Raw genomic sequence first — 10,003 nt, 5'->3', positions numbered from 1 at the left:
CCCGGCCGAGGACTACAGCTCCCGGCGTGCCTCGCGCGAACCCCGGGGGCCGCCAGGCGGCTGGTGCCCCGCGGGGCGTGCTGGGAGTTGTAGTCTTCCCCGGGGCACGGGCGGGCTTCCCCGGGAGCTCCTGGGGGGGTTGGACGCAAGGTGCGCTGGGAGCTGGAGTCCTGGCGCGCCTGCATGACGGGAGTTGTAGTGCTAACCCTGACACCGGCGGGAGACAGACTGTGGGGCCCGCGGGGCATGCCGGGAATTGTAGTGCTGGGGGGCGGCGGAGCGGGGCGTGCTGGGAGGTGTAGTCGTCCCCTCGCAGAGTGCAGGGACTGGGAGGCCGGCGCCGCAAGGCATATTGGGAGCTGTAGTGCCAGGGCGCGGACTGGGGCCTCCTGCTGGAGCGGGGCATACTGGGGGCTGTAGTCTCGCACGCACACAAAGTCATAGGGGTACACGCTCTCTGTCTCTCTCTCGCACACCCACACAGTGGCACACACAAGATCACAGCTCCTACATATACACATACACACAATCATAGACACACCCACGTACTCTCTCTCTCACACACACACACAGAGGCACACACAAGACTACAGGTCCTACACACATGCACACTTACACACACACACAACCCCCCCGTTCCAGAACCCAGTTGCACCCCCCCAGCTGGGATGCCAAGTCCCTGGCACCCCCAGCGCTGCCTGGAGGCCTGTCCTGCTCCTCCACATGCCTCTGAGCAGTCACCTTTAAGCCCCAAATCCCAGGCGGGAAGTGAGCTCAAGGCTTGTCCCATCCAACCCCTTCCACAGAGCCTATAAAAAGACGTGGTCCTTGGGGCAGACCCAAAATCTGCACAATACAAATCCCACTATTTCTACTCATTTCTTCCTAACTTTTTAATAGTGGCCACTGCTTGGTTGAGGAGGGCAAGTGGGCGTGATAGTCGTGGAGCGGCTAATACTTTTATCACTTTTGAAACGTGGCCAGGGGACAAACACCAGGGCTCCACCGAGCCTGTTCGAGTCCAAACCATCGATCCTAAAAGTAGGAAGAGGACACGATTCAAATCTGGGAGCCCCGTCTTTCTGCCCCGACCGTCGCTGCCTTTCACTGGGGGAGGCAGGTTACGTTTTCTTTGCCTTAATTTCACCTTTAGACTGAGCAAACTGACACCAGGAAAAATATAACCTGCTTCGACCTGTTGGAAAGCGCCTGGCACCATGGCGAGAGAGAACTGCAAAGGAAGGATGAATGACCCAACCGAGCAAGGGGAGAAGGGAAGACGTTCGACGGTGCTGCAGGGAAAAGGCTGCCCTGCTGGGCCACTGAAGCCTTCTGTCAAATTTGCCCCTGTATTTATTTAGGCATTTGAGTCCTGATGCATATACGGCAATCAGAGTATTCCTGATATTTGCATAGTCAAAGGACAGGCTGTGGTATGGAAATGCTTGAGAAATCAGGGACTACAATGCAAATTTCTGGTGGTGCGCGCCACATTTTCCACTGTTCTCTGCAGCACTGAGCACACAGTCCAGTCTCGGTAAATAAGGAGCAATAAATGGAATTGATCTATGCCCAACTTGGACTTGACAATGGTAATAGGCGGTAGCTCCCTGGGATTTCACAGCAACTTCTCCAGATCTCTGCCCCAGAAGCTGTTTCCTACCTCGTGTGCTAAGCAGAATCTCCCTTGGCTGTTGGCATGACAGGGTGTATTATATACAATTTGCTTCAGCACAGGCCCATGCTGGATATACCCCCCCAATCCATAATTGGTAACAATGGAGCACAGCTAATTGATGTTGCCTTGTCACATAGCATTAATTCACCCTCACACCACTCTCAGAAGTGGGACAGGACTCAGTATAACCAGCAGGCAAACACTGGAATGGCAGCCTATCAGACAGTGTTTCATAGCAATAATCTCACCAACGTTTAGCCTCAGCATTTAGGTCCAACGTGGCTTCAGTGTTGATGGGCCTGTTCCAGGTTGTAATTTATCTTGCTCGATTCGTCCTTGCATCACTCCTGTTTCTCTCAAGTGCAACCTGCCCCCCCCCGGTTCTCTTCCCAACTCTGGCACATCTCACAGTATTTAGTGTTTTCTCATTAAAGCCCCAGCTCTCAGTCTCATTATCAACTAGAATCTCCATTCTCATTTCTAAGACAGATGCTCGGGTCTTCTGATAGCACGCAAAAGCTTGAAAGCACAAACCTTACTGGCTGGCAGGAAAAAAAAAAGAATTGGAAAGAAATTGAAAAGGGCCCCCATATTTTATTTCTTGAATATTGTAATTTTGAAGCCAAGTTCTTTACTTTTAAGATCCTGACTTGTTCATTTGGAACCCCGAGGGCTGGCAATGCTGAGATCGCTACTCATTAAATAAGATCAGGAATGTAGTGCCACCCTCGCAGCATGCCACCCTCACAGTCAAGAGGGGGGATGTAGGGGTTTGACAAGCCAGAAGCTAAGTAGCTCAGGTAACAGTGGTGATGAAAACATGGTGGCATGGCCTTTGGGATGGCCTGGCACTCTAAATGTGCAGGCTAGATCTCCAGAGAGCTTGTAAAGCTTACACTGAGACCTGTGTCTTCACTGCTCCTAAATCAAAGCTGCTGAGCACAGGATGTCCATCTATGCTGCCATCACACCTCTAGGTTGCAGCCGGCATATGCTCACCAGTACTTTGCTTCAGTTTTACCCCAATGCAACAAGCTCTTGGTGCTTGAGTTCAAACTGGTGACATTACACTGGTGTAAAACTGGAGTGATAAAGTAAGGAGTTGGACTCCAAAAGACTCCTCTAGCCTAGATACTGTAGGAATAGTTCACAGTCTTTAATACATTTAGCTTCACCTAAGGAAGGTGCATTAACAGAGGGAATGTGCAGGGAGGCTAAACAACTTGCCCAAGGTCACAGAAGAAGTCAGTGGCAGAGGAAAGCCAAGCATGGGGGTTTCTCAAGCTCTCACCAATTTCCAAACCACTGGGCCTCTTCTAGGCTGGTCATCCAAGCTAGACTGAATATGCAAAGTGGGTGTAACACCAAGCCCAACTTGCTCAGTAGTTAAATTACTGGTTTAGTTGATTGGTTCAGTCTGGGATGTGGGAGGAAGTTTATGATGAAATCACTTTCTGGGACAATCTCAGGAAAGCCTAAAGAAAATCAAATCAGAATAAAATGTGGGGTGCTTCCTTTTTTTTATTTCCAGATGCAGACTTTTGTTGCAGATGCAAGCAAGATAGTCCATGAAAACACCTCCAGGTGAGTAGCTCATTGCCAAGAAAGATATTAAGGTCTTTTCCTTGCTGGATTCACAAAGGGGACTGCACAAAGGAGGAAGCCTTCTAGGAGCCTGGGATTAAGTATTTTGTGTGTGCGTAGGCTGGAATCGAGAATTATCCCCATATACTTTTAAACATGCAATTATCCCTGCATACTCAAACTGTTCCAAAGACCCTGCAAAGTGGATAAGAGCTAACACCACTGCCTGTAAAGGGATGAATGCTTTCACTAGGAGGTAAGCACTGCCTTTTTTTTCTGCTGGGTCCCATCTGCCAGGGAGTGAGAGATGGCTCAGGAAATAAATAATCTGAAACAGGAGAAACCTGGGGGAAGAAAGGAAATGGTCTTGTCCAAGCCTGCCTTTAGTTTCCTTATTGTCATTTCTAAGGGGCTAATGTTCATTGCATCCTCTGTAAGCAAGGCAAGTGCTATCACCCCCACTTTACAGATGGAAAAACTGAGGCATAGAGGGGGCTAGGGTGAGATCTACAAGAGTGCTCAGCATAGTTAGGGGGCCAGCCTTGGGTTGACAGACTTGGTTTCAAAGTCCCTGCTGTAGACAACCCACTTGACTTTGAGCCACCCATTTAACCTCTCTCTGCCCTAGGCCCCGATCTGTGAAATGGGGATAATAGCATTTAATTCATAGAGGTATCATGAGGATAAAGACTGTGTGCTGCATTGACACTATGGTAATGAGCACTGCAGAGCAGGGGTTGGCAACCTACGGAGACTCAATCCAACCTGCAAAGGTCCAGTCTGGCAGAAGAGATCAATGAGCAGAGCTGTGCCCATTTGCCCCACCCCTCCACTGTTTCCCCGCTGCTGTAGAGCCTGGGACTAGGACTTGGAGTTCGCAGTGGGGTTAGGGAAGGGAGGCAGGTGGGTGCATGGGGGCGCAGGGGAGCCGGTGCCTTTATTGTAACAGGTGCACACTTTTTTAATGTGGTTTTATGGTGTGTGATGAAAAGTTTATGCTAGATTATATATATGTGTGTGTGTGTGTGTGTGTATGTATATATATTTCCAAAAAAAAAAAAGCCTGTAACACCGTTGCACCTGGGATTCCCTCACTAAAAGGGGCTGGCTATCTGTAGCGACAGTGAGTGCAGCCTGGCTGGAGATGTCTAGCCTGCAGCCAAAGCCAAGTCAAACTCCAGGCCAGCAGAAGACTGCCAGCCCCTGGTACAGAGGCATCTAAGAGCCTAATGGACTTAAGAGCCTAATGGACTTAAATCTTTCCTGGTTGAAATCAACAGCAGTTTTATCAATGGCTGCAACAGGAGTACGGTTGATCAGGCTGGACAATCCTGTCCTGAGTGACTTCCCCAGGCTGGGCCCAAGAGAAGTCAATGGCAGAGACAAGCCCAGAACCCACATCAGTCAACCATGCCTTAGTCATAAAGCTGCTGCTGTGTAACCCCGTTGGGTTAACCCAGGACGGAAGTCATCCCTGAATATTAACTTCCCATCCTCCTAAGCTTCCCACCAGGCCTGGTGCTCAGGAGAGCCAACACAGATGCCACATTGTGATGCTTTTAATTAACTTATTACATGGGACTGCCAGGTATTGCTCACCTGTTCTAATGTACTTAGGCATATAGATGGAGGCATTCCTATCAATGCACCGTCTACAACCTGCATTCATTTCAGCGCCTGTTGATCCTGTTGCTGGATGCATACAGAGAGGCTATGATTAGACAGATGCATACAAGCATTCATATTGGTTCCATTACAGTAGAAGAGACCCTCCGGGGACTGTTCAATGAACCTAAGGAAACTGGTTTCTTATGGACTTCTAAAGAAGGCCCTGACGCATTCTGGATGGTCTTTCCAGCCGGGAATCTGCCTTACAGTGGTGGCACAAAGTACTTTCCACTCGGCACATTCTTCAACACTGTGCATGATCCGTTTATTTAAATTTTTTATAAGTAACTGGCATAAAAAATTTAAACAAAACCTTTTAGGAGTCATTGTTCGCTCAAAAACCCAGAGTGAGCAGGATGCCATTCAAGCACGAACAGCTGCACCTTTCATTCATGTAGCCAGAGGAAAGCAGAGAAAAAAGTAAAGGGAAAAAAAAGAGGAAAGCCCCTCTTCACATTCACAATGTGCTTTTCCAAACATCGTAATGGAGCTGTTTTAGCTACATTCACTAGGATCTTGCTTCTGGTGATGCATTACACCATGGGCAAACACTCCACTGCTGGGAACAAGCACTTTAGTTTTAATTCATAAACAAAAAACAATATTTTTTAAATGTTGTGCTTGCTGTGGAGTTAAATTTTTATTTGATTTGAATATGTATAGGATCCTTGGGACAGGAATATCTGCTTGGGTCCCTTCCAACCCTACCAACTATGAAACTATGTGTATGTACAGCACCTAGCATTAGGATCAGAGGCGTCTAGTTGCAACCACAGTCAAATACAGTAGTAATTTCTAGTATAGAAAGTTCTGGGGTGGAGACCATAATCAACAGTTTTGTTCCACAGGTTCAGGGGAACTTATTATAAGAAGGGTACAGCTCATCTTCTCAGGAGACAGAGTTGTCTTGGTCTAAGATGTGACCTTCACTGGGAACTAAGGACAAGCCTCAGCAGTTCCCACTCCAAGAATGAGATGCCTGTATTCGACCTTATCCTCTCTAACAAACAGCAGGAGATGGAGCTATCTTAAGGGTTAGGGACATTATCTATTATACACTACTTACACTTCTCCCCTTGGGTAAAGGGTGGATGAACAGACATGACAGATGTTAGCCAAGCCACTTACTGCACAGCTGGAAGAATATGCACCCAAAGCTGGGTGCATAGAGTGCACCCTCAGCAAGTTTGCAGATGACACCAAGCTGGGGGGAGTAGTATACAGGCTGGAGAGTAGAGCTAGGAATCAGAGAGACCTAGACAACTTGGAGGACTAGTCCAAAAAGAAATCTTATGAAGTTTAATAAGGACAAATGCAAAGTCCTACACTTAGGAGGGAACAATCCCATGCACTGGTGCAGGGTGGGGGTGACTGGCTGGGCAGCAGCTCTGCAGAAAAGGACCCGTGGGTGACAGGGGACAAGAAGCTGAATAGGAGCCAGCAGTGTGCCCTGGTTGTCAAGAAGGTTAACGGCATCCTGGGCTCCACTGGTAGGAGCATTGCCAGTAGGTCAAGGATAGTGATTCTTCCCCTCTGTTCAGCACTGGTGAGGCCACATCTGGAGTCCTGTGTCCAGCTGTGGGCCCCCACTACAGAAAGGATGTGGACACACTGGAGAGAGTCCAGTGGAGGGTGACAAAAATGGTTCAGGGGCTGGGGGACATGACTGGTAAGGAAAGGCTGAGGGAACTGGGCTTATTTAGTCTAGAAAAGAGGAGACTAAGAGGGGGTTGAATAGCAGTCCTCAACTCCCTGCACGAGGGTACAAAGAGGATGGAGCTGGACTGGCCTCAGTAGGGGCAGATGAGAGAACAAGGAGCAATGGGCTCATATTGCAGCAAGGGAAGTTGAGGTTGGAAATTAGGAAGAATTTTCTCACTAGGAGGGTAGTAAAACACTGGAACAGGTTACCCAGAGAGGTGGTGGAGTCTCCATCCTTGGAGGTTTTCAAAACCCGGCTAGAAAAGCTTTGGTTGGGAAGATCATAAGCAACTGATTTTTCTTGGCCCCTTGAGTAATCAATTAAGGCAGTTTCTACTGTAATCCACCTTCTCATAGCAGAGGATGCCTGTTCAAAAAATACCGGTAATAGTTTTATGGGGTCGTATGTATGCATCTTGGTATGAAACTTCAGGTATAAAGAAGAGTCTACAAATGTTTGATGTTTTTAAAAACTGAAATTAAACGGGCATTTTCACTGAAATGGCACCCACATCCAGAGTGCTCCGTTCTTCATGAGAACAAGGAAAGTTGGATACCTTTTTCTTAATTGTTCAAACTGAGTGAATTGCAAAAATTATAGGGGAGGGAGGGATTCGTAGCGGCAAGATAAAATTGTACCTGTAAACTTCTTGTGTTTGAAGGCCCTGATGTTGTAGAGTTTCTGTATATGTGTGAGTGGCCCCATTAAAATCAACAAAGTTACTCATCTGCAAAGAAACACATGCATAAGGGTTTGCAAGGTCTCAGCCTTGATCATCTCCGTGTTGGAGAGGGGCAGGGCTCTTCTGCTGACTCACCCCCAGGAGGAGGCGGTGCTGAGTCATCACGGCAGGTGCGTGGCTCATTAGATCCACCTGGGACCTACGAGATGCTGCAGCCAGTCCTTAGGGAGAGAAATCTAGGACAGAAAAGACCCTGGAGGGAAACCTAGGAACAGTTAATCACAGGGAAATGACTCGGGAAGAGATTTGACTTGTGTTCCTGTCACTGAGGAACCAGTGAAACCGGCAGCCGGGCAGCGGGGGTGCCTGCATGCCCCGCTATGGTGCTAAGTCCGGAGGTGGATGGGAGCACCCTGCCTACCCACCTTAGGCTGCAGAACGATGCACACGTGGCCAGGTCAAACAGGAAAGGGCCTATGTGTTGGGGGCCCCGGATGCTCACCACGATCCCCAGCTCTCTGCGCAGTGCGGGGGCTCCTCCTGGGATGCTCAAGGAGAGGCAGGCACTTGAAACCTCCTAAGCTGGTCAATAAGAAATGCGGATGGGGCAAGGGGCCTCACACTGAGAGACCTTACTCTGAGATGCCTCCCAGCAGCCCTCTGCAGAGAGACCACCCTGAGCCTTGCCCTGGTGTTTCGCACCTACAGCACTGCCTCACGTAGCATGGCTGGAAGACACGGTGGTGCCACCATCCCCAGGGGGTGGAAGACTCACCCAGGACCCAGGGCCAACAGGGGCTTACCTGCATCAGACATGTGAATGGGCTTGCTCTGTTCCTTGGGGGTTGGTGGAGAATGAGGGGCTAAAAAAGGAGAAGGTGTGTCAAGAACGATCATGACTGTCGCATGGGGTCCAAGGCTCTCTCCCTGGGAGCCCTGGGCCCCACTCCCAGGACTGCTCCTGTAATTCATTCAGCTGCTACTTGATGCACACACAGCCCTTGGGACCCTGCCTTCCCCCACTCTGGGCTACCCCATCAGTCTCACTCTACCTGTTCTTCAAGCCCCAGGGCTCTTGTATTGCATAAGGGTGGAGGGTGGACTTGCCCCCACCCAGCCACAGCTCTGACCTGGCGGTTGGGGCTCTCTCCTGGGAGATGCAGGTTGCAGTCCCCTGAGCTGGGATTTGAACCCAGGACTCCAGCTGCCAGGTGACTGCTCAGTCAGGAGGGTGGCATACAAAAAGGTGGCAGCAGCTGCAGCTCTGCCAGAGCTCAATCCTTGCTGCATGTCTGAGGTGGTCTTATAGCCCAGCCACCTTCAGGTTGAGGAAAAGGGTGCCCTGATCCACCAGAAAATGTCTCAAAGGTCTGTCCTCAGAGGATTAGAGGGGTTGGTGTTCCCAGAAGACCATTGCCTTTCCCCCAGGCCATTCTGTTGATGGGCTGGGAGGATCTCAATGATTTTATCCACTTCTGAGTTCCCTCCTTCCCCATATTTGCCCGCACAGGCTCTCAGTGTTTCCAGAAGACTTAGAGCAGATGGGTGGCAGCAATAGGCATAGGTGGGACACCAGGCTGGGAGTCAGGGGACCTTCCAGGTTCAGCTCTTCTGGGGGTGCTGGGCATTACTGCACTTCCCTGTACCTCAGATTCTCCCTCGGTGAGATGGAGAAGTGGAAGAGACTCCTCTTCTTTGCAAAGTATTTTGGGACCGGGCAGCTGGGAGGCACAATGGCAGGGCTGGTGCTGACACAGAGCCAACAGCTCTGCATCAGCCAACAGCAAGACAAGGATGCCAGAGTGGTCACGTTCAACTTTGACAAGATTGTTTCCCTCTCCAATGGATTTCCCCCACTTCATGGGAAAGGACTGGCACTGGCAACTTGGTTCATAAGGCAAGAAGGCCGGATCCTGCAGTGTCTGGGCAGAGCTGGGTTCTCCTGCTGCTTGATGGCAGTGGCACAGCTTTGCCTTCAGTCCCTGCTGCCACTGCCAGGCAGCTGGTTTTAAACTTTGGCTGGACCAAGAATCAAAGCAGGGTGCGACTGCACCCCTTTCTTGTGCTGCCTGTGGAAACCTCGACACAGTGAAGCCAGAGGTGTGCTGAGATCACCGCCTGCCAGGCTGACCCATGTGGTCTCTTCGTTTCCATCCACCAGGCTATATTCCTACGTTGTCTTTTGTCTCACACTTGAATTGTCAGCCGTTTAGGCATAGGGGGTGTCTTTCCTTCATATGGGTTTGTACAGCACCTAGCACCCTGGGATGCAGGTTTCTGACTAGGGTGACTACTGAGTGCTCTTGCGAGCTAGATAATGTTGAAGTTCAGGTGACAAGGTTCAAGGCAGAAGGAAATACAGAAGACCCAAGTGAGGGGCTATGGGGTAATAGGAGTGGCAGAGATTGAGGAAAAAGCAGTGGATATGAGGGAATAGCAGCTGCAGACATTGGGGAAAAGGCAGTGGGGATTAGGCAAAAGCAGTTGCAGAGATCAGGGAAAAGTCAGTGGATATGAAGCAATAGCAGTGGGCCTCCCACCCCAGGGTCCCAGCAGAAGAGAAGACCCTCAGCCCCTGCCCTCCCCCTCAGGGCACTGCTGAGGAAGCTCACTGCCTCAGGGCACCGCAAGGGGAAGCTCACAGCCACTGACTTCCTTGAGGTGCTCGCAGCAGAGGAAGAGTACAGGG

The sequence above is a fragment of the Gavialis gangeticus genome, unplaced genomic scaffold (assembly GCF_001723915.1).
Source record: "Gavialis gangeticus isolate Ggan-Ray unplaced genomic scaffold, GavGan_comp1, whole genome shotgun sequence".
Classification (NCBI taxonomy): Eukaryota; Metazoa; Chordata; order Crocodylia; family Gavialidae; genus Gavialis; species Gavialis gangeticus.
Note: the sequence above shows the minus strand (reverse complement) of the source record.